The following is a 23,637-nucleotide window of genomic DNA, read 5'->3' on the forward strand; positions in this document are numbered from 1 at the left end:
CTCAGTGCGAATAGTGATGTAATCAGCGAATTTTATCATTGATAATCTTTCACCCTGAGTTTTAATCCCCCTCCTAAACCTTTTCTGACATCGCTTTTTCGACGAATAGATTGAACAGTACGCGCGACAGGCTACATTCCTGTCTTTAATCCTTTTTAATGTGACCATTTCGTTCTTGGTTTCCAGTTTCATTGGTTCTTATACAAACTGTATGTTAACCCTCTTTCCCTTTACTTACTCTAATTTTTCTCAGAATTTCGCACATCTTTTACCATTTTATATCGCCGAACCCTTTTTACAGGTCGACAAATCTCATTAACGTGTCTTGATCTTTCGTAAGCCTTTCTTTCAATATCAGTCGCAACCTAGAACTGCCTCTTTGGTGTCCTCCACTTTTCGAAAGCCAGACTGATCGTGATGTAACAGATCCTTAATTTTTGTATCCAGTCTTCTGTATATTAGTCTTATCAGCATTTTGAATACATGAACTGTTAGGCTAATTATGCGATTGTTCTCGCATTTATCTTCTCTTGCTATCTTCGGGATTGTGTGGATGATATTTTTCCGAAAGTGATATGAAATGATTGTATGGCATTTATGGCCGGGATGTCCCTTTCGGGAGTCGGCCACCGTATTGCAAGTCTTTTTAGTTGATGCCACTTCGGCGACTTGCGTGTCAGTGATGATGGAGAGCACACAACACCCAGTCCCATGCCGGTAATCGAACCAGGGCCCCCTTGCGTGGTGGGCGGTAACGCTACCGCTGCGCTACGCAGGCGGACTTTCCGAAAGTGTGATTTTATGTCTCCAGACTCTCAGATTCTAAACCTGAATAGTTGCTCGGTTGTCACTTCCCCCTAATGATTTTGGGCACTGAAGGAATGTTATACATCCGCTCACCTTACGAGGGGCATTTGAAAAGTCCGTGCAAAAATAAAAATTACTTACGTGTTTGAGGTAAACCTTTTTTATTTTTCGACATAGTCTCATCTTAGACTTATACACTTCGTCCAACGCTGTTCTAAATTGTTGATCCCTTCCGAATAATAGAAATTGCCCAAGTCTGCAAAATAGCTATTAGTTGCTGCAATCACCTCCTCGTTTGAATAAAATCTTTGTCCTGCCAGCCATTTCTTCAAATTGGGGAACAAATAGTAGTCCGAGGGAGCCAAGTTTGGAGAACAAGGGGAATGTGAAACGAGTTGGAATCCCATTTCCATTAATTTTGCGACCACAACTGCTGAGGTGTGTGCTGGTGCATTGTCATGATGGGAAAGGACTTTTTTGCGGTCCAATCGCCGGCGTTTTTCTAGCAGCTCGGTTTTCAAACGGTCCAATAACGACGAATAATATGCACCTGTAATAGTTTTACCCTTTTCCAGATAGTCAATGAGGATTATCCCTTGCGAATCCCAAAAGGCAGTCACCATAACCGAAGGACTGGACTTTGCCTTTTTTGGTGCAGATTCTCCCTTGGTAACCCTTGTTTAGATTGTTGTTTGATCTCGGAAGTATAGTAATGTCTCCATGTTTCATCCACAGTGGCGAACGACGCTTAAAAGTCCTGCAGATCCTTCCTGAACAGCTGCAAACCATCCTTGCAACACTTCACACGATTCCGTTTTTGGTCAAGCGTGAGCAATCGTGGAGCCCATCTTGCAGATAGCTTTCTCATGTCCAAATGTTTATGCAACATATTATGTACCCGTTCATTCGAGATGCCCACAGCACTAGCAATCTCACGCATCTTAACTCTTCTGTCATCCACACCATATCATGGATTTTATCAATGATTTCTGGAGCCGAAACCAACACAGGGCGTTCAGGACGTTCAGCATCACTTGTGTCCCCATGACCACTCAAAAATTTTTGAAATCACTTACAAACTTTTATCATCGAAGGTGCAGAATCACCGCAATGTTTATCAAGCTTCTCTTTAGTCTCCTGAAGCGTTTTGCCTTTCATAAAGTAATGTTTAATCACCACACGACATTCTTATTCGTCCATTTTTTGACAATCACTCGACTTCCTTGATTCACACGAGTGCCAAACACAAAGAAATAGACCAATATGGCTGAAGCTTGGTGTAAGTTCTTTCCAAAGATGCTGTTAACTAAAGATAACCTCGATACGCGCCGGTGGTGCCATCTCTCGGACTTTGCACGGACTTTTCAAACGCCCCTCGTATTTGATCGCAAGTGGATGTACTGTGTCAAAATGTCTGAAATTTGTTTTTGATGAACTCGTCGCCTCCGCAACTTTCCAAAGTCATATAGATAATCGTAAATTACGAATGAAGTTAATTCAAAATTGCAAAATCGTACACGGATAACTGTTTATGCACTTGTAACTTGTACTAAATTCTGTAATAGAAATCAGTACGGGGAAGGCTGCTAAAAAAAACGACGCAGCATTGCAGAGAGCTTGTGAGAAGGCAACTGCGAAGTCCAGAAATCGTCTACTGGTGCTGCGTTCTGCCCACTACAAGATTGACTGATAGCCATCCAATACAACGAAGTGATTATTGTAAAACTGCAGTATCGACGCATGTTCGTCTAAAAGTATGGTTCCTTAAGGCGGCCGCACACGTAACTGCATACTTACCAAGCATATAAAACATGATACGGGAAGTAAAGAATGGTTAACGGAACGAAAACATTATTCCCATATTAGCTATTCGTGGTAAACACGCTATAGAAACTATCTCACAGTACTGTTGATTTTATACTCCCTCTCTTCATGTAATACTGCGTTCTTTGACGTGACCTACAATACAGTACAACCACTGTACAGAATGTAATTTAAGAGGACAAGAAAAAAAATTAAATGAAACCAAATCACTGACAAATGCTTGCCCAAGACTCCCTATTCTTGGTATAGACGTTCAAGTACACACACGCTTGCAAAAGCATGAATAATCGAAATTCGATCCAGCATCAAGCTGCTTGTACAGTCCTGATGGTTGCGCAAATTTATCCCACACATTCTCAAGCGTGCTTGGGCAAGCACGCTTGTCAAGCGTGCTGTTAGTGTGGGGCCGCCGTAACGTAATCAACATTAGGAGATAGTTAGTTCTTTCTTGACCATTACACACTGCCGATCGCCCTGGGCGAAGGACTTGGGTCAAGCGCTGTTCAGGAGCGGTAAGTCTAACTACGCGTATAAAAGTCACTGTTAACACGCTAGGAACGAATTTGCCTACTGTAAATTTTCTCTACTTCCATGAAGCGTTGATGCGAATAAGCAGATTAATACAAAAAGTTCAGTTTCTGCAGATATTATTGATTTTCGATGGCTTTGGAATTTTGATTGCTATTGAGGATTGGTTAGACGGAGGATCCGACCTGTTACCTTTAAAGTAAAGCTAGTGAAGCGGTTGTCCCACTCAAAGGAAATTGAGGGTGAGCTCTCTTTTGGTTTAATGGTTGTTGGTGGTTTGGGATTACTCGAGCAAGGTAACGTCTGGAGGTGTGTAAGTGATCGTTGTATTTGATATAACATTCGCTGCCAATGAGGAAATCAGGAAACTTTATGACGAGAGACTACAAAAAGCGTTGAATAGTGGTATAGCGGTGATGTTCCCTGGCTGTGACTACATATTTCTCTTGAAATTTGTAACCATATTAGGAAATTGCAGGTGTCTACGCTGTGATTTGGTGACTGATGGAGTGACAAGTGCCGTTTTTAACTTTGAGTTCATTAGCGGAATCCGCGAGTTGTCAACGCCTGAAGAGACTTAGCTTTATTTATGAACTGACCTTAGGTTGGCGTAAAATTGCGGTGACACTTAGGATTTTGTTGTTCTTTCGATTCCGTTAGAGGGAATTAAATTGCTCTGTTGGGACTCGGTCACTATCTATTGTAAAATACTGAGCTTAATTGCGAAAACAACGCACGACCACAAAAATACCGACCTTAGTAGAAATGAAAAACCCCAGGGCAGTATTATTGTTTCAACTATTTACAGCGATATGTTTCGTGTGCGTTCGTCGTAAAGTGAAACACTAGACAGAAATTTGTACGAGTTCTTTAATTACGACTAACGGGTTCATATGGAGAAAATATAATATCTCGAGGGATATCACAACCAAGGTTTTTTACGATAATTAATCCTGAATCAAGAAATCAATTGAATTTTCCCATTTTTTTCATAATACGCACTCAGCGTCCATTGGTATTATTGGTTTAAATAAACTGAAGTAGCGAAATATACTATTAACAACGTTGGTAGAAACGAAAGACAAAGAGATAATTTGCAGTCACAAAATCTGAGCGCCTCTACGAAGTATTCAAGCTACTTAATAATATAATACGAAAATTAATCAATTTACTAGAAGGAGACATGGCTTCTATGAAGGTACAGAGTTTATAGGAAAGTAATTTCAATGCCTTTGTTTATTAACAACAGATATTGATATCTTACGAAGTGGTTATCCATATTTGATCAAGTATTCTGAATGTAAACTAATAAGATAGATTTATCGTAAAGTGTTTTTACGTGAATCGTGAAATGAGGAAAACTGTTGTAAGGTATGCAATGAATTAATAGTGACTGTTAGCTGTAATCGTGATGTTACTTGGTGTAATCATTCGTTGAGTAGACGTCATTTTTGAGAATTTAAAACTTTTTGCCTAACAGGGATACGTTTAAATCTATAGTGACAAATCCATTGAATAGTAATAAGCGTAACGAATTCGGAATGTGCAATACTAAAGAAAAAGAATAAGGAGAAACAATAGATTATCATCTTTGCTACACATTGTTATACTTCTTACTAAAATTTGTGAAGTTTATCAGGCGCTCTTTCGCACATTATTTTTTAAAGCATTCATTTTTTTCTGTTGTACGTGTTGCGTTTTATTACAACTGAGTGGAATGTAATTGTTGTTCGATAACACAATTATTACCAGCAAAGTGCGGTACAACATTAAATCGCATTAAACGATGGTCGAACTTAGAAATTTCACTCGACAGGGCAGGCTGGCACAGCACATCTTCCAAAGCTTTATTAAATTTTTACTCTAATACGGGATCACCTACGTCTTCGATACTGACTCCTATTTTTTCCCCAATCACGTCAGCAGACAAGACCTTACCTCCGGAAAAGTGACAAGCCTTCAAGGTACTCTTTCTACTTATTCGCTCTCCCCTCTGCGCTTAACTGTGGAATTACCATTGCACTCTTAATGTTACCACCCTTGCTTTTAACTTCACCGAAGGATGTTTTGTTGACTTTTCTAAAATCGGAATCAGTCCTTCAGACGATCATTTCTTTTCTGATTTCTTCACATTTTTACTGCAGCCATTTCGCCTTAGCTCCTTTGCACTTCCTTTTTATTTCATTCCCAAGTGACTACTATTTCCGGATTCCTGAATTTTCTTGAACATTTTTTTTGTACTTCCTTCTTTCGTCGATAAACTGAAGTATTTCTACCGTTACCCAAAGTTTCTTCTCAGTTATCTTTCATGTACCTATGTTTTTCTTTCCAACTTCTGTGAGAGTCTTTGTTAAAGACGTCCAATCCTCTTCGACTCGACCACCTACTGAAGTATTCATTGCCGCAGTACCCACAGCCTCAGAGAACTTCAAGCGCGTCTCATCATTCCTTTTTCCTTCATCATCCTATTTATTTGCACATTGACTCTACCGATCTAATCTATTAAAATTCAACCTGCTCTTTAACATTACTGAATTGTGACACGAGTACTACTCGAATATATGCCTCTTGCGTAGGCCTTATAATCAAATCTCTGATTTGGGATCTCTCTCTAATCACGATGAATATAACGAATCTGTCTTATAGGACCTTGGTTCAATAGTAGATTACGATACCTATCTTCAATGACGAAAACTGCGACTCCGTCCTTTTTCAGCTATTTTTTAACTGAAATTGCAAATCTGATGTTCTAAAAGAGTCTATGGGGGTCGATGTATTATGTGGGGACATATATTTAAATTTCTTTCTTTTTCATGTTTTCTATAATATTTTGGAATTCCATTTTCATCCATGACTTTAAAAAAATTAATTATCCAATCAATTCTACTTGTCCACAATTTACATTTTACAGTAATTGGTTACAAAAATTCCGTTTCAAAATATGCAGAGTCATGTTTTCTGGCTAAATGTTAACTCAACAACGCAGAAAAAAGTACAAAATTTAATTTTATTATTTGATGGTTTCGAAAGGATGAGATTTTCATGCTGTAAAATATATCGTTGGTGTCTCGTACCAAGGAATTAGACAGTCATTGACTCGCTTTCAAGTAGAACAATGTTGATTTGGAACTGGAGTAAGTAAGTCTTCGTTTGGAACGCGCTGAACAGACTATGTTTTAAGAATTGTGTACGATACTATGAACTAAATTTGCGTCGTGTACGGAAATCGCATCTGAAATGACTTATGATAATGTCAAGTAAAAGACTCATCTTAGGGAAGTTCATAACGCTGGAACAGGTAGTTGACTGTCTGCGACGCGCTAATGGAAATAAGCTATGATGTTTTATAACAGTGAATCAGACGTTATTAAGACGACAGGGATCGCCGATATTACGTCACAACAAGATGAGTAATAAACAATTTTTCTACTGATTGTAACAACAATTCTCAAACTAGCATTATGCACTAATGTATTCCAATTTATTCATCAACATATTTGCATGTCTGTTTTTTTCTGATGAATATATGCTAACAAATCATTAATTATATCGCAGTAAAGGTTTTTTAATCGGACGTAACGGTACGGCAGTGTTAGCTGTAATCCAACTGGAATCTCCAGGTTTCCAATTATACCACCTCCTCTCGTGATTTTTGAGCGGTGTATTTGCTATTACTAACTCAAATTTACTGCAGAACTCGGTTAGTCTTTTTCTCTCTCATTCCTACTACCAAGTACGTATTCTCCCGTAACTCTTCTTCTATCCCTTCCACTATTATCGCGTTCCATCCCTCATGATTATTAGTTTATCATTTCCGTTTACATACTGAACTGGCCGTTCAATAATCTCAAGTACTTTCTCTATTTCCTCATCTTCTGTCTGTGACGTTGGCATGTATACCTGAACTATTGTTGTTGGCGATCGTTTGCTGTCAATTCTGATGAGAACAACCCCATCACTGAAATGTTCGCAGTAACTCTCTGCCATACTTTCCTGTTCATAACGAATCATACACTCGTTATGCCATTTTTTTCTGCTGTTGACGTTACCCTATATCCGTCTGATCAGAAATCCTTCTATACATTGACCCCCACTACATCTAGACTGAGCCTTTACATCTCCCTTTTCAGATTTTCTAGCTCCCCTGCCACATTAAAACTTCTGGCATTTCACGCTCCGACTGTTAGTAAGTAAAACTTTCGTTGGTCGCTCAATCTGTCTCTCAGATTTACCTCCTCGTTGGCAGTCCTCTCCTCGAACGGAGGACTAATCTAGAATCTTTTGCCAGTGAAGATCATCATAACACTTTTCAATTACAGGCCACATGTCCTGTGGTTATACTAAGCGTGACTTAAATGCAGCGGTTTACATTGCCTAGTGCATTTTCATGCCGTTGATCATTGCTGATTTTTCCGCCTTTTAGGATAGTTATCCTCCCCAAGGGCAAGAGATTATTGCCCTGATACTCCGTCCGTTCCTCCGTCTTCACTGAAAAGGCCATTAGCTGAACGAGGGTGACACCTTAGACTGGGAGTCTTCAGACGCCATTACTGATGAATTTTATTCAAAATATGAAAAATGGCTGGTTTCCAACCCGCAATGTTTTGATTAACAGCAAGAGACGCTACCGCTAGACCACGAACTTGCACAGGATAGCGTACGAAAAACGGGCCCCGAGTATTAGACAGCTCATTGCCGCTCGCCAATTATCTATTGTTTCGAAGCTGTTGCTTGCATTAGTTTATTTGTCAGTTCTTCATAGCCTAGTTGTTACACGTATATCTATTTATTATAGTATCTGCTCGTGGCAGGCAACAATTCGTGTGTAATTGGCGAGAATTGTGTACTTGGGGCCGGCTTTTCGTGCGCCACCTTGTTTATCTCCATATAACCCAGATCTAGTTGATTACAAATACAGGGTTATTACAAATGATTGAAGCGATTTCACAGCTCTACAATAACTTTATTATTTGAGATATTTTCACAATGCTTTGCACACACATACAAAAACTCAAGAAGTTTTTTTAGGCATTCACAAATGTTCGATATGTGCCCCTTTAGTGATTCGGCAGACATCAAGCCGATAATCAAGTTCCTCCCACACTCAGCACAGCATGTCCCCATTAATGAGTTCGAAAGCATCGTTGATGCGAGCTCGCAGTTCTGGCACGTTTCTTGGTAGAGGAGGTTTAAACACTTAATCTTTCACATAACCCCACAGAAAGAAATCGCATGGGGTTAAGTCGGGAGAGCGTGGAGGCCATGACATGAATTGCTGATCATGATCTCCACCACGACCGATCCATCGGTTTTCCAATCTCCTGTTTAAGAAATGCCGAACATCATGATGGAAGTGCGGTGGAGCACCATCCTGTTGAAAGATGAAGTCGGCGCTGTCGGTCCCCAGTTGCGGCATGAGCCAATTTTCCAGCATGTCAAGATACACGTGTCCTGTAACGTTTTTTTTCGCAGAAGAAAAAGGGGCCGTAAACTTTAAACCGTGAGATTGCACAAAACACGTTAACTTTTGGTGAATTGCGAATTTGCTGCACGAATGCGTGAGGATTCTCTACCGCCCAGATTCGCACATTGTGTCTGTTCACTTCACCATTAAGAAAAAATGTTGCTTCATCACTGAAAACAAGTTTCGCTCTGAACGCATCCTCTTCCATGAGTTGTTGCAACCGCGCCGAAAATTCAAAGCGTTTGACTTTGTCATCGGGTGTCAGGGCTTGTAGCAATTTCCAAACCGTCGGCTGTGGTACGTTTAGCTCCCTGCTTGCTTTATTCGTCGACTTCCGCGGCCTACGCGTGAAACTTGCCCGCACGCGTTCAACCGTTTCTTCGCTCACTGCAGGCCGACCCGTTGATTTCCCTTACAGAGGCATCCAGAAGCTTTAAACTGCGCATACCATCGCCGAATGGAGTTGGCAGTTGGTGGATCTTTGTTGAACTTCGTCCTGAAGTGTCGTTGCACTGTTATGACTGACTGATGTGAGTACATTTCAAGCACGACATACGCTTTCTCGGCTCCTGTCGCCATTTTGTCTCACTGGGCTCTCGAGCGCTCTGGCGGCAGAAACCTGAAGTGCGGCTTCAGCCGAACAAAACTTTATGAGTTTTTCTACGTATCTGTAGTGTGTCGTGACCATATGTCAATGAATGGAGCTACAGTGAATTTCTGAAATCGCTTCAATCATTTGTAATAGCCCTGTATATGCGACTGAAGATAGCCGAAAGGTATGTGGCCGAAGTACCTGTGAATGAACGGAAATTATTACGACTGCATGCTCGAAAATATAATGGTCCAGTCATTATGCCGCAAAACATTATGCTTGTAGAATGAGTTTTCCACTCTCCAGCAGAGAGTGGGCTGTTATGAAACTTCCTGGCAGATTAAAACTCTGTGCCGGACCAAGCCTCAAACTCGAGACCTTTAGAAGCTAGGAAATGAGGTTCTGGCGGAAGTAAAGCTGTGAGGGCGGGTCGAGAGTTGGGTTTGGATAGCTCAGTCGATAGAGCAAATGTCCGCGAAAGCAAAGGCCCTGAGTTCGAATCTCGGACCCACACACGGTTTTAATCCGTCGGAAAGATTCATTGATGTGTATTACCTCTCTGACGGTTTCGACGCCGAAGGCACTCTAAAATTTGCATTTCGTTTTCTTCGGGTGCCATTTCATTTTCATTGGCGTTACTCCAAATATTATATTGTCCAGATCCAAATAATAAAAACAAAAACGTATCTCAAGCAAATGTTGTTCTGCTAGCAGGGGGACATTAACCACACTGATTGCCTTTCAAGTACCTTTGTTAATTATGAAGATATGAACTCCAGTAATCCTTTTATAAATAGCACACTACATATTTCCGTAATCCACTTCATGTTCTGAAGATCTATATGACATACATATGTTGTCGGGACGATATCTGTTGATATAGACATTTTTTTGTGAAAGTCAAGATTTGATTTTAAGACCTTGCAGATTACCGATTACCTATCTTCTTTTCATAAAGTGAAGTTGACAGCACGATTCTGTCGAAACTAGTAACTGGAATAAAGGTGTTAAAATCATGCGCTTCTGGTTTTCACAAAAATACATATCCTCAAGATCTATTCAAAAACCTATCACAGATGGAGAAACAATTGTGTGGCAGTCATTCACAGAATGTCGAGGATGTGATTTTCAACAACCACAGTCTCCGCCAAATCATCCAGCATTGGGAATATCGTGTCACATTGGAGGGTGAATACGCAGAGAAGGACTAGCAACGTCACTAAGTCTCACGTTCGCGGTTTGATTTTTTCGAGGTGATACTTGAAACTTTATGACTGTCATTCGTACTTATAATCTGGAAGAAGTGATAAAGAACTGACGGAAATGTATACTTTTTACTAAAACAACCCAGTTATACTTTATGGTTACAATTAAGCTCACTCCAACTATTCAAAGCGACGACTGTCTGTTTCAATGCATGCATTACACTATGACCCATTGACAAAATACAATTCTGAATTCAAAATCATTCGCGTACATTCTTGCACGCGTTATTTACAACAGGGGTGTAACAGATGCTTCACCAGTAAGCTTCACATTCTATTATTCCAAGCGTGCATTTCAGAGGCACGTTGATGTGTATTATACTTACGCTTATTACCGAAAATACGATCGTATGGGGTATGACGCGAAATTTCTGACTGGATTGAGGATATTTTAATAGGGTGGCCGCAGCGTGATATCTTGCATGGCGAGTCATCGATAGGTATACATGTAACTTCAGGTGTGCCCCAAAGAAGTGTGTTGAAACCCTTACTATCCATGTTGTATAATACTGACCTTGGCGACAATATTGACAGTAATGACAACCTCTTTGCATAATGCGGTTACCTATTATGAAGTATGTCTGGAAAGTTTGCACAATTGTTCAGTCAGAGCTTGATAAGATTTCAAAGTGATGCAAAGACTGGTGACTCGTTCAGACGTTCAGAAAAGTAAAATTATATTCTTCACAAAGATAATTATGACTACAATATCAGTGAGTTACAGTTGGAATCAGTCAACTCATACAAAGACATAGGTGTTACAGTTCCTACGGATATGAAGTGGAACAATCATATAGGCTGAGTCGTAGGTAAAACAGGTAGCAGACGTCGGCTCTTTAGTAGGATACTTGTGCAAATGACTCTTATACTACCCATCCTAGAATATTGCCCAAATGTGAGGAACCTGTACCAAACAGAATTAAACAAGCGATGGGATACAGAACGTATACAGATAAGGGCAGCACGAATGGTCTCAGGTTCGTTTGACTCTTAGGAAGAGCGTCAAGGACATGCTGGAAAAACAAGTTTCAAGAGCCAGAAATAAATGATGACTCTAGGTTCAAAATGGCTCTGAGCACTATGGGACGTAACATCTGTGGTCATCAGTCCCCTAGAACTTAGAACTACTTAAACCTAACTAACCTAAGGACATCACAAACATCCATGCCCGAGGCAGGATTCGAACCTGCGACCGTAGCAGTCGCGTGGTTCCGGACTGAACGCAATGACTCTAGGAATATACTACAACCCCCAATGTGTCGCTCCCGAAGGAATAGTGAGGACCAGATTACACAATTACAGTGCGCACAAGGGCATTTAAGCAATCGCGTTTCCAGTTTTCCATATTTGAATGGAACGGGAAGAAGGCCTAATCACCGGTACAATGAGAAGTACCCTATGCCATGCACTTCACGTTGGTTCGTTGTGTATGGATGTAGATATTCACTTATAAGTCATCTGCATGTGTAGCTGGGAAATTCCAAAAGGGTTTGGAATTCGGAGGAGAAAGTTAGTGATTATAATTTGTAAAGATTTCGCTGCATCGAAAACCGCGTTTGTTTTAATGGTTGATACCCTAACTCACGTAACATACCGTGACACTCTCTTCACTCTTTTGCGATAATGCAAAATGAGCTGCTCTTTTTTTAATTTTCTGGATATCCTCTGTCAGTCACATCCGGTAAGGATCTCGCAACAATACTCCAGAAGACGTGTAGGCTGTCTCTTACAAGGGGAGGCCGCCAATTGTGAAATTCAGATTCGATTCATACTGCGCATAATAAAAGCTCATGGCCAGAGGTGTAATGTGGCAAAGCACCAAGATGCACTTCTCAGCCGTTGTCGAGAAAATCGAGGGTTAAAAGAAACCGTTGCGGTGAAATACTCTCTACCTTTAATAATTTTCCACAGCGTCGTGGCGCAAGGGTAAGCGCTCGGGTTCGTAATCCGAAGGTCGCCGGATCGAATCTCGCGCCATGCAACTTTTTTTTTTACTATTTGTTTTTTGTAATTCAAATATATATATATATATATATATATATATATATCTCGTGGGGTCTCTATTCTAATTCGAACGTTTGACTTAACACTATACGTATTCGCTTCGGAATATCGTTTCTACGTCTTCCGTTAACTACACGTGGTAAACATTATGAAGACAATAAGGCAATTAATAACATTTGTGAAATACAACTCTGTTTGCGGAAAACATAATCAAGTTCGAAGTCGCCAGTTTTTCCACGACTAACGACTTTCAACAACTTATTATATGCATAATTGTTCCAACTGATTGCCGGGAATTTTATATGTATATATATTTGAATTACAAAAAACAAATACTAATAAAAAAAGTTGCATGGCGCGAGATTCGATCCGGCGACCTTCGGATTACGAACCCGAGCGCTTACCGCTGCGCCACGACGCTGTGGAAAACTATTAATCGTAGAGTGTATTTGACAGCAACGGTTTCTTTTACTGTCGATTTTCTCGACAACGGCTGAGAAGTGCATCTTGGTGCTTTGCCACATTGCACCTCTGGCCATGAGCTTTTATTATGCGCAGTATGAATCGAACCTGAATTTCACAATTGGCGGCCTCCCCTTGTTAGTAAATTTGTTGCATCATCAGCTCGTGGTCTTGCGGCAGCGTTCTCGCACAGGGTCCCGGGTTCGATTCCCGGCGGGGTCAGGGATTTTTCCTGCCTCAAGATGACTGAGTTGTGTCGTCTTCACCATCATCATTCATCCCCATTACAGTCGGAGGAAGGCAATGGCAAACCACCTCCACTAGGACCTAGCCTAGAACAGCGATGCGGGTCTCCCGCATCGTCCCGAACGCTCCTCGGAGTATAGGACTTCATCATGATCATCATCTTCATCTACGTGTTCTGCCAAAAAAAACATTATCTTTCGTTCGCCTTCCGCGCAATATTTTATATGCGATTTAAGTTTTTCATAGTTGTAGTCCCGGTGTATTTAACTGAATCGGCAACCTTTAAATTTGTGTGATTTATCGCGTAATCTGAACAACGTAAAACAGATAATTTGGATAACTCCACAAGCAAAATTTTGCGTTTGATCGTTCATTTTTTTCATTTCGTGAAGAACTGGTGTAGTCGCAGCGCTGCATGAGCACTACTAAGGCGTTCTTGACAACAGCTGGTTCTCACCATGACGCAGTGCAGCCTCGCAAGTTGCGAAACTGCCATTCCGTGCAGCCTTCACCTTGTCTGGTATCTCCCTGCGTAACTCCATACGTACCGTACACCCACGTCATTTGCGCGAAACTTGCCGACACTGCAATCTACGGCAACTGCCGCTCAAAGCAGACAGTTCGAGTTACGCTGATTCTGCGCACGTTGGCCTAAATCTCTCCCTTGCGCTGCCTGTTGCCAATCATGCTCGTCAACATTTTCATTGGACAATGACTTCCACACACACACACACACACACACACACACACACACTTTGCAAACCACTGTGAAGTGTATGCCAGAGGGCACGTGACGTTGTACATGTTGTGGTTTCTTTCCTTTCAAATTACGAATAGTGCGCAGGAAAAATGACAGCTTGAATGCCTCTGAGCGCGCTGCTAATCGCGTCGTTGCGGTTCCTATGTGATCAAAAGTATCCGGACACCTCCAAAAACACACGTTTTTCATATTGGGTGCATTATACTGCCACATATCAGCGACCCCAGTAGTCATCAGACATCGTGAGAGAGCAGAATGGGCCGCTCCGCGGAACTCAAGGACTTCGAACGTGCTCAGGTAATTGGGTGTCACTTGTGTCACACGTCCGTAAGTGAGATTTCCGTACTCCTAAACATCCCTAGGTCCACTGTTTCCGATGCGATAGTGAAGTGGAAACGTGAAGGGACACGTACAGCACAAAAGCGTACAGGCCGGCCTCGTCTGTTGACTGACATAGACAGCCGAGAGTTGAAGAGGGTCGCAATGTGTAATAGGTACACATCTGTCCAGACCATTACACAAGAATTCCAAACTGCATCAGGATCCACTGCAAGTACTATGACAGTTAGGCAGGAGGTGAGAAAACTTGGATGTCATGGTCGAGCGGCTGCTCACAAGCCACACATCACGCCGGTAAGTGCCAAACGACGCCTCGCTTGGTGTAAGGAGCGTAAACATTGGACGACTGAACAGTGGAAAAATATTGTGTGGAGTGACGAATCACGGTACACAATGTGGCGATCCGATGGCACAGTGTGGGTATGGCGATGACTGGTGAAAGTCATATGTCAGCGTGTGTAATGCCAACAGTAAAATTCGGAGGCGGTGGTGTTATGGTGTGGTTGTGTTTCTCATGGAGGGGGCTTGCACCCCTTGTTTTGCGTGGCACTGTCACAGCACAGGCCTACATAGGTGTTTTAAGCACCTTCTTGCTCCCCAATGTTGAAGAGCAATTCGGGGATGGCGACTGCATCGTTCAACACGATCGAGCACCTGTTCATAATGCACGGCTTGTGGCGGAGTGGTTACAAGACAGCCATTCTCCAAGAAACCTTCCAGCGCCTGACTGAACGGATGCCTGCGAGAGTGGAAGCTGTCATCAATGCTAAAGGTGGGCCAACACCATATTGAATTCCAGCATTAACGATGGAGGGCGCCACCAACTTGTAAGTCATATTCAGCCAGGTGTCCGGATACTTTTTATCACATAGTGTATATACGTTGGAGGCTGGAGAATACTTCTAGATTTTTCACTTAATATTGGTTCTTGAAACTCTGTAAGTAAGGTTTCGTGGATAATTGCGTCTGTCTCCAAGCGACTGCCAGTTCAGTTCTTTCAGCTTCTTCGTGCCGTTCTTCCACGCGAGAACCAAATCTGTGAACCTTCGTACTGCACTTGTTTGTATAGTTCCATATCCTGTATTAGTCCCATCTGAACTGAGTCTCACACACTTGAGCAGTATCGTAAGACGGAATGCATGAACTATTTGTATGCAGTCTCAGATGTAGACTGACTAATTTTCCCAGCATCCTGCCATCGAACTGAAGGTTGCCAACTGAAGTTTGCCCCCTGCATTACCTTAAAGTCAATACACGTAATAATGTTTCCAATTACATTACGTCTACTTAGGCACTTTTCGCGGTTGTGGGAGAAGGAATGACGTATGGAATGGTGGTGGGCAAGAGACAAATAGCAATGTGTTTTCAGTCTTCTTCCGTCAATGTTATGAGCTGCTCCAAGAACTTCCACCTTACTACTAATATCAAGGAAGTGCACCGAAGAACACACATAGGAGTTTACCTCTGCGTTTCGAGGTAGTTATAAACCACAAAACTGGTGGCAACTAGTACTGCACCCAATACAGAGCCGGCACGACGAGAGTAGCCATTCTGAAAGGTCACATACGCTAATCGTCTGTCGCGATATGGTAAGGTATCCCAGACTCTATAGGCAATTTTGCATAACTGGAAGATGGCCATTCCAGTGGTAGGTCCATATCCCACGCATACTATCTGACCTGAGATCATTAGGGCCAATATACAAAACATACACCGTGTAAGGCTCATCATGTCGCCCTAGCGGTATGTCAGCATCTGTTACACAGGGCGATTTCTTTATGATGTTACATACTTTCAGAGATGATGGAGAAGGGTAAATATATTAGTCTGGAAATGATAGAGTCGTAAATTATAAACGAAAATCTACTGCCTCAAGCAGCGCTCAAATTAAGGGCCCCACTTCCGAACCATGATCATGACGTACTGAATATCCTTCTACATTTACAAAATTTGTTCATTTGTTCAAAATGGCTCCCCCCCTCCCCAGCGTCAATGCGGACATAGCATTGTCGCACGAAGTTCTGTCATAACCGTTCCAATATCCTCGGTGTCGTTTCAACTCTTGATACAGGCGGTGAGAATTCTTGCCAGATCATCTTCAGTCTCGACAGGCGTCTTGTACACCAGACCTTTCACATGGATAAGAAATCAAGTGGGGCGAGATCAAGTGAACGTGCTGGCTACGAAACAAGTCTTCCTCCGCCTACCCACTTTTCAGGGAGCGTCTGACACGGGTGTTAACGAACCTTCAGTCCAAAGTGAGATGGGGCTCCATCATGTTGGAAACACATTCGAATAACAAGTGGGATATGTCCCACAAACCTGAGTAGTATGTCTCTGATAAACACAGTGTACAATGGCGCATTTAAGCAAGGGGGAAGAAGAAACTGACCAAGCATGTAATCAATGACCACGCCTGACCATACATTGATTGGTAATCTGTACTGATGATTCTTCAGAACTGTAGCGTGGGGATTCTCATTAGCCCAAACATGACAATTGCGATTATTTAGCATTTCGTCTCTGGTGAAACAGGCTTAATCCATGAAAAGTACATAAGCAGGAAAATGAGGATCGACTGTAAGGTGCTGCAAGAACCACTGGCTGAACACGACACGAGGTTAGAAGTCAGCGGGAGTCAAAGCGTGAACTTCCCGTGGATATTATGTCTGTAGCTGCATTTCCCGCTACGCTCGCCACACAGTACTCTGTGAAACACTCATTTCACTTGCAACTATTCAACTGATGATTGCAGGTGCCTCGTCCACTTGAGCAAGCACAGCATATTCTAAGGCAGGAGTCTGTGTAGTTCGTCGTCCCCGTCAGTCTTTGTCCTTTGGCACCAACTGCCCTATTTCACTTATCGCTGGAAGAGTCTTTGAAACATGGTGTGAGTCGGATGTCTTCAACGTGGGTATTTGGTCCTGTACAACCTTTCCGCTTCTCTACTGCTACCATTTGCTTGCTCATGTCCGCAAGTACCTTCACTTGGTACAACTCCATTTGGTGAGGACTGATTGACATTATTGCTTAAACTTCTAAAAATAGACTGCAGTCTACTACGGTACAGACACTGTACACCAGGACTGCTCGTGTCAGTACACAGTACGCCATCTGCTTTGGATTTGTTACGTTATTATCCCAACCTCTACATGTACGTGCTACAATCCTAGCAACACCAGGACTGGTGCACGTAATCCACTGTCAGAGGTATCCGAACTATATCCAGACCAGGGTCCTTTACCTCAAACTGATACATTTACCTTTCTCCATTACCCCTGAAACCTTTCTCCATTACCCTTGAAAGTCTGCACCATCATCACGAAATGATGGAGGGTTGGATCTGGTAAAGTTTCGTGGCAGGATCGCATGGCATATGCCCTGATGCTGTTGCTGCTGTGATTGGTCATCAGTCCAAAGACTGGTTTGACGAGCTCTTCATGCTAGTCTATCTAGCGCAAGTCTCTAAACCTCTGCATAACTGACCAATGACCTCGCTGTCTGGTCTCCTCCCCAAAACAACCCCCCTCTGCATAACTAATGAAGCCGACATTCATTTGAACCTGCTCACTGTAGTCAAGTCTTGTTCTACAGTTTGCAATCTCTCACATTTTCATCCATTACCAAGTGGATCATTATGTCTCAGGCTCTATCCCATCGAACAACCCTTTTGCTAGTCAAGTCGTGCAACACTCTTGTTTTCTTCCCATTTCGATTCAGTACTTCAATAGTATCCGATCTGCTGATCTGCTCGCGTACTGTTCAGTATTCCTGTTAAGCGCCACAGCTCAAAAGCTTGAATCCTCCCCTTGTCTGAACTGTTTGTCATCGTCGTTTCACGTCCACATAAAGTTAAACACCAGACAAATGCCTTCAGAAAAGACTTCCAAACACTTAAAGTTATATTCAGTGTAAACACATTTCGTCTTTACCATTACAGTCTGCATTTTGCATTGAGATGACAGAAGTCACGAGATAGTGACATCCACATATACAAATGGCGGTGGTACCATGTATACAAAGTATAAAAGGGCAGCGTATAGGCAGAACTGTCATTTGTAGTCGGTTGATTCATATCAAAAGGTTTCTCACGTGATTATGGCCGCACGATGGAATTGTAAGACACTGAATGTGAAACGGTAGTGGGAGCTAGACATACGGCACATTCCATTTCGAAAATCGTTAGGGAATTCAGTATTCCGCTCGGTGCAGCGTCCAGAATGTGCCGAAGATGCCAAATTTCAGGCATTACCTCTTACCACAGACAGCACAGTGACCGATGGCCTTCACTTAACGACCGAGAGCAGCAGCGTTTGCGTAGTGGCGTCAGTGCTAACAGACAAGCAACACTGCGTGAAAGAATCACAGAAATCAATGTGAGAAGTACGACGAACGTATCCATTAGGACAGCGTGATGAAATCTGTCGTTAATGGGCTATGGCAGCACATGACCGACACGAATGCCTTTGCTAACAGGAAGACATCGCCTGCAGCGCCTTTCCTGGGCTCATGACCACATTGGTTGGACCTTAGACAACCGAAAACCATGGCCTGGTCAGATGAGTCCCAATTTCAGTTGTTAAGAGCTGATGGTAGAGTTTGAGGGCGGCGCAGATCTCATGAGGACATGGACCCAAGTTTCAACAAGGCACCGTGCAAGCTGATTGTGGCTCCATAACAGTGTAGGCTGCGCCTGCCTAGAATGGACTGGATCTTCTGGATGTTCAGCTACTTAAAGACCATTTGTAGCAATTCATAGACTTCATGCTCCGAAACAGCGATGGAATTTTTATGGATGACAATGCACCATGACACCAGGCCATAATTGTTCGCAATCGGTTTGAAAAACATTCTGGCCAATTTGAGCAAATAATCTGGCCATCCAGATCGCCCAGCATGAATCCCATCGAACATTTATGGGACATATTCGAGAGATCAGTTCGTGCACAAAATCCTGCACCAGCAACATTTTCGCAGTTACAGAAGGCTATAGGGGCAGCATGGCTCAATATTTCTGCAGGGGACTTCCAACGACTTGGAGTCCACGCTACGTCGAGATGCTGCACTACGCTGAGGAAAAAGAGGTCAGACACGGTATGAGTTCGGCCAACGTCCGTTATTCTGGTGTCCAAATAGCAAAATTCTTCTCCTACTTCCAGTAACTCAATTTCTAATCGAATTCCCTAAGTATCGTATGATTTAGTTCGATTACATTCCATTACCCTTGCACTATCTATTCACTTCATATGTCCCTCGAAGTCCTTTGCCGTCCCTTGACAGAATGACAATGTCACTGGCAAACATCAAAGTTTTTATTTCTTTCCCCTGAACGCCTGCTCAGTGTATAGACTGAATAACATTTGGGATAGGCTGCAATCCTGTCTCACTCCCTTCTCGACTCTGCTCTCCTTCCATGTCCTTCTACTCTCATACTGCAGTCTGGTTCCTGTACAATCTGTAGACTTCTGTCCCTGTACTTTATCTCCGCTACCTTCAGAATTTCAAAGAGTATTGCAGTCAACTTTATAGAAAGCTTTCTCTAAATTTTGTTGATGTTACAGATACAGAAACAATGGATCGCTATCCCCAGGATGATTATTACGCGCGATTGAGAGATGTCGTTGTTTCCTCCATTCATAATCCACAACTGTATAAATGTGAACACACAATGGATTTTTCGAGCCACCTATACTTTTTCAGCTCTCCAATCCACTCTCTCCCAACCACCAACATACGAGATGTGTGAGAAAAGTAATAAGACTGACAACACTGCGAGTAATCTGGCAATGCTGTGTTGCTTGTTTGTGTAGACCACCGTGTTCATGCCTTCCTTATGCTCAGTCCGAGTTTCAGCTCCGTACACCCATAACATAATTTTTGAGATGGCCATCAGGGAAGCTGAGTTTAAGCTGTGTGTTACGAAAACGAAACAGCGGAATTTAGAGCAACGTTAGACAATCAAATTTTGTGATAAACTTAGGAAATCCACGAGTGTGACGTCTAAAAAGGCCTATGGGGAACATTCCTTATCAAGAGCACACGTTTTTCGCTCGCACAAATCATTTTTGGAAGGCCGAGAACACGTTGAAGATGAACTGCACTATGGAAGACCTTCAAATTCAAAAAGAGACGAAACCGTCGAATATGCACATGCTCTTGTGGGATCAGACCAGTCCAAGACAAACTGTCAAACATGTGTTTTACAACGATGTCCTCGAAAGGCTCAGGAAAAGGATGAATCGAGTGAGACCGGGCATTGCAGACAAGTGGATGCTGCATCATGACAACGCCTCATGTCACAAAGCCATTTACACCATAGAATTTTGACCTCAAAAGGCATTCTTGTTGTTCCACAACCTCTCTAGTCACCTGATCCTGGATCCTTGTGATACTTTTTTTCCCGAAATTGAAAAACGTCTCAAAAGGATGTCATTTTAGGACTCTGGAGAACATCCAGAAGTATGTGACCGACATGTTAGACGTTCTCCCAGTAGAAGCCTTTCAGCACTGCTACCGAGACTGGGAACAACTTCAGTGTATAGCTGCCGAAGGGAGCTACGTTGAAGGGAATAATATGTTGTTTGAAAACAAATAAGCTTGACATCAGAGCGGTAAACCATCACCTTGGCATTCTCGGGTAATGTGTCACCCTCAAAGGCCAAGATGAAGGCACTGGTGGCAACTTGATTGTCCCTCGAACCCGATGGATGTGCCGGATAAAATTAACACATTGCCGCTCTAAATTGGTGCGCAGCTCGTCGTCAGACTGCAAAAGAAGGTCCTTGTGGAATATAATACCCTGGACCATATTTAAGCTGTTATGGGGCGTGATGGTAACAGAAACATCCCCCAACTTGTCACAAGCGAGTAATGCCCATGACTGGGAAGAGGATGTTGTTTTTATCAAGACTGACCGAGAGCGCATTTTGGACAAGCCCTCCACCTCCCCAAACTTGTCCTCTAAATGCTCCACAAAAAACTGAGACTTCATTGACATGAAATATTCCCCATCAACTCTCGTACATACGAGGTACTGGGGCGAATAAGCTTCGCTGCCATCCTTACACTGGCTTTCCTCCCTTGGTGTGGCCAGGGAGTGAAACAATTTGGGGTTGCATTTCTTTGCATTGAAGTTGGACCTTGATTACTTAGAGACTGCTGGTGGTGGACTGTTTTGGTTGGCAGGAGAGCCAACACCGTGTTACTAGAGGAGGCCGAAAGGCACGCGTTTTAGCTCACGCAGGCTGGCGTGAGGTCTGGAACAGGACAAGGAAATTAGAATTTAGAAAAACGGACGTAGCTGGTGGAATACTTAACTTTAATCCGTTAATGAAGAACGTCGGTCTTGACGGTACATGAATCAATATCAATAGTAACTGATAATGGCGCCTTGCTAGGTCGTAGCAAATGACGTAGCTGAAGGCTATGCTAAACTATCGTCTCGGCAAATAAGAGCGTATTTTGTCAGTGAACCATTGCTAGCAAAGTCGGTTGTACAACTGGGGCGAGTGCTAGGAAGTCTTTCTAGACCTGCCGTGTGGCGGCGCTCGGTCTGCAATCACTGATAGTGGCGACACGCGGGTCCGACGTATACTAACGGACCGCGGCCGATTTAAAGGCTACTACCTAGCAAGTGTGGTGTACCGGGGGTCCTCCCCACGATCACCACCCAGCCGTAGCAAAGGCCACCTGGTAGGATGGCCATTGCCGGGAGTTCCGATGTCCCAGGGTGACAGGCATCGACTCCTTGGCACATGTGAGGAGTTAATGCTGCAGACATCAGCAGAGCGATCCCTGCGTAGTTATAACAACAGGGTACATGGCGGCCTGACCACAATGGACTGGCTACCGTGCTGGATATAAAGTGCAAATGGGCAAACAAGTCCATTATCATCGTCAGCGCAGAAAACGATAATACGCAGTGGTTGGAAGAAAACGCACCCACGAGGGTGACCTCGTCCAACAGCTGGAGAATTAGCGAAAGAGCAGATCCACATTGACGACAGATGCGTAAGGTCTCAGCGCACGATGGACACGATGCACAATGTAAGGCGCCCTTCCCCAATTGGCTCGCTCTTCGGGAAAATTTTGAAAAATGAAGGTCAAACCCTACAGGGGACCATCACATAAAGGCTGAAACGTGTGAGACTCCTTTTAGTCGCCTCTCACAGCAGGCAAGAATACCTTAGGCCTATTCTAACCCCCAGACCTGCAGGGGGGGATCTGACTGAAGAAAGCTGTTTTCGAGAAATAAATGTGATTTACGCTTGTTTTTAGTGATTTTGAACGAGAATGTGTTTAGAAAAAGCTGTAATATAATAATGTATGCCATACGTTATTGAATGAGTGATTGTTTATTTCATCACAACAATACAGCGACAGAGTTCTCTCAATGTAGCTCTGGGTCTACATTTGGCAACGACCTACGTTTTCACATTCACATGAGAGAATACAAGGAGAGAATGAAGAAGAGGCGGCATATGACGACAACGATGATGTATTCACAATAAGGAAGTGCCCCAGAACACCAAAGCCTGAACCATCATAAACAGCAAGGATGTTCTGTGCCATCCATTTACCTGAGTTAATGAGTAAAACTCAGAAAAATTGTTTCAAATGTGGGTTGTCTGCATCTAAGGGTCTCACAATTGTGCAACTGTTTCACTGAAATACTTTTTTTTTTTTTACAGTTCCATAAAAAAATGCAAAATGAACCATGTCTGTAGGAACTTCAGAAAATCAGTTACACATGTTGTCCCTCGTTACGATCATTGCGCTACAGGAGTGCTGCATTCTCTGAAGAGAGTTCATGTTCTGGGTGTCCTGCAGACACAGTTCTGGTGTGGTACTGATAATGCGTGCATAGCAGTGTGGGGGCGAGCGGCGCGGCAACCAGAAACCTTCTCCAAAGTTGAAGTACGCGAGACAGTACGATTCTTGATGGGTAAACCATCTATATTGCAGAACATGGATAAAATGCAGCGTCTCGTCTATCTGTGGCGAAAAAGTCATCGACATAGACCTCAGAAGAAGACGTCCAGGCCATCGAAGAACTCATTCGCAAGAATCGCAGATTTCCGACGATGAGCAGACTCACACAGCAGACTCAAATGGCTCCACAACCATGGACAGGATTTCTATAATCAAGGAACTGAACAACTGGTAGTACATCTGATAATCGTTTATACAGACCTGACAAATATGTTAAAAATAATTTCATGTATCTGTATCATTTTCTAATTTACAGCAGCATTCAATAAAAGTTATTTGGCTTGCTATAATAATTTGTTACTTTTTGAAATCGCTTCATATGAAAAATTTTCTGACTGCATTTTTATACATAATA

General features: G+C 42.7%; 2 protein-coding genes across 2 annotated transcripts in view; one reads left to right on the forward strand and one right to left on the reverse strand.

Moving 5' to 3' along the window:
* The window catches only part of LOC126474895 (TBC1 domain family member 14-like), a 332,809-nt gene that overhangs the window by 300,050 nt on the left and 9,122 nt on the right, over window positions 1-23,637 (reverse strand). The window lies entirely within an intron of this gene.
* Window positions 3,007-23,637, forward strand: part of LOC126474896 (transcription factor BTF3 homolog 4-like) — a 37,271-nt gene continuing 16,640 nt past the window's right edge. Inside the window, exon 1 of the mRNA XM_050102395.1 lies at window positions 3,007-3,143. The gene's annotated coding sequence lies outside the window, so the exon portion shown is untranslated. The remainder of the gene's footprint in view (window positions 3,144-23,637) is intronic.

The sequence above is a fragment of the Schistocerca serialis genome, chromosome 4 (genome assembly GCF_023864345.2).
Source record: "Schistocerca serialis cubense isolate TAMUIC-IGC-003099 chromosome 4, iqSchSeri2.2, whole genome shotgun sequence".
Classification (NCBI taxonomy): domain Eukaryota; kingdom Metazoa; phylum Arthropoda; class Insecta; order Orthoptera; family Acrididae; genus Schistocerca; species Schistocerca serialis.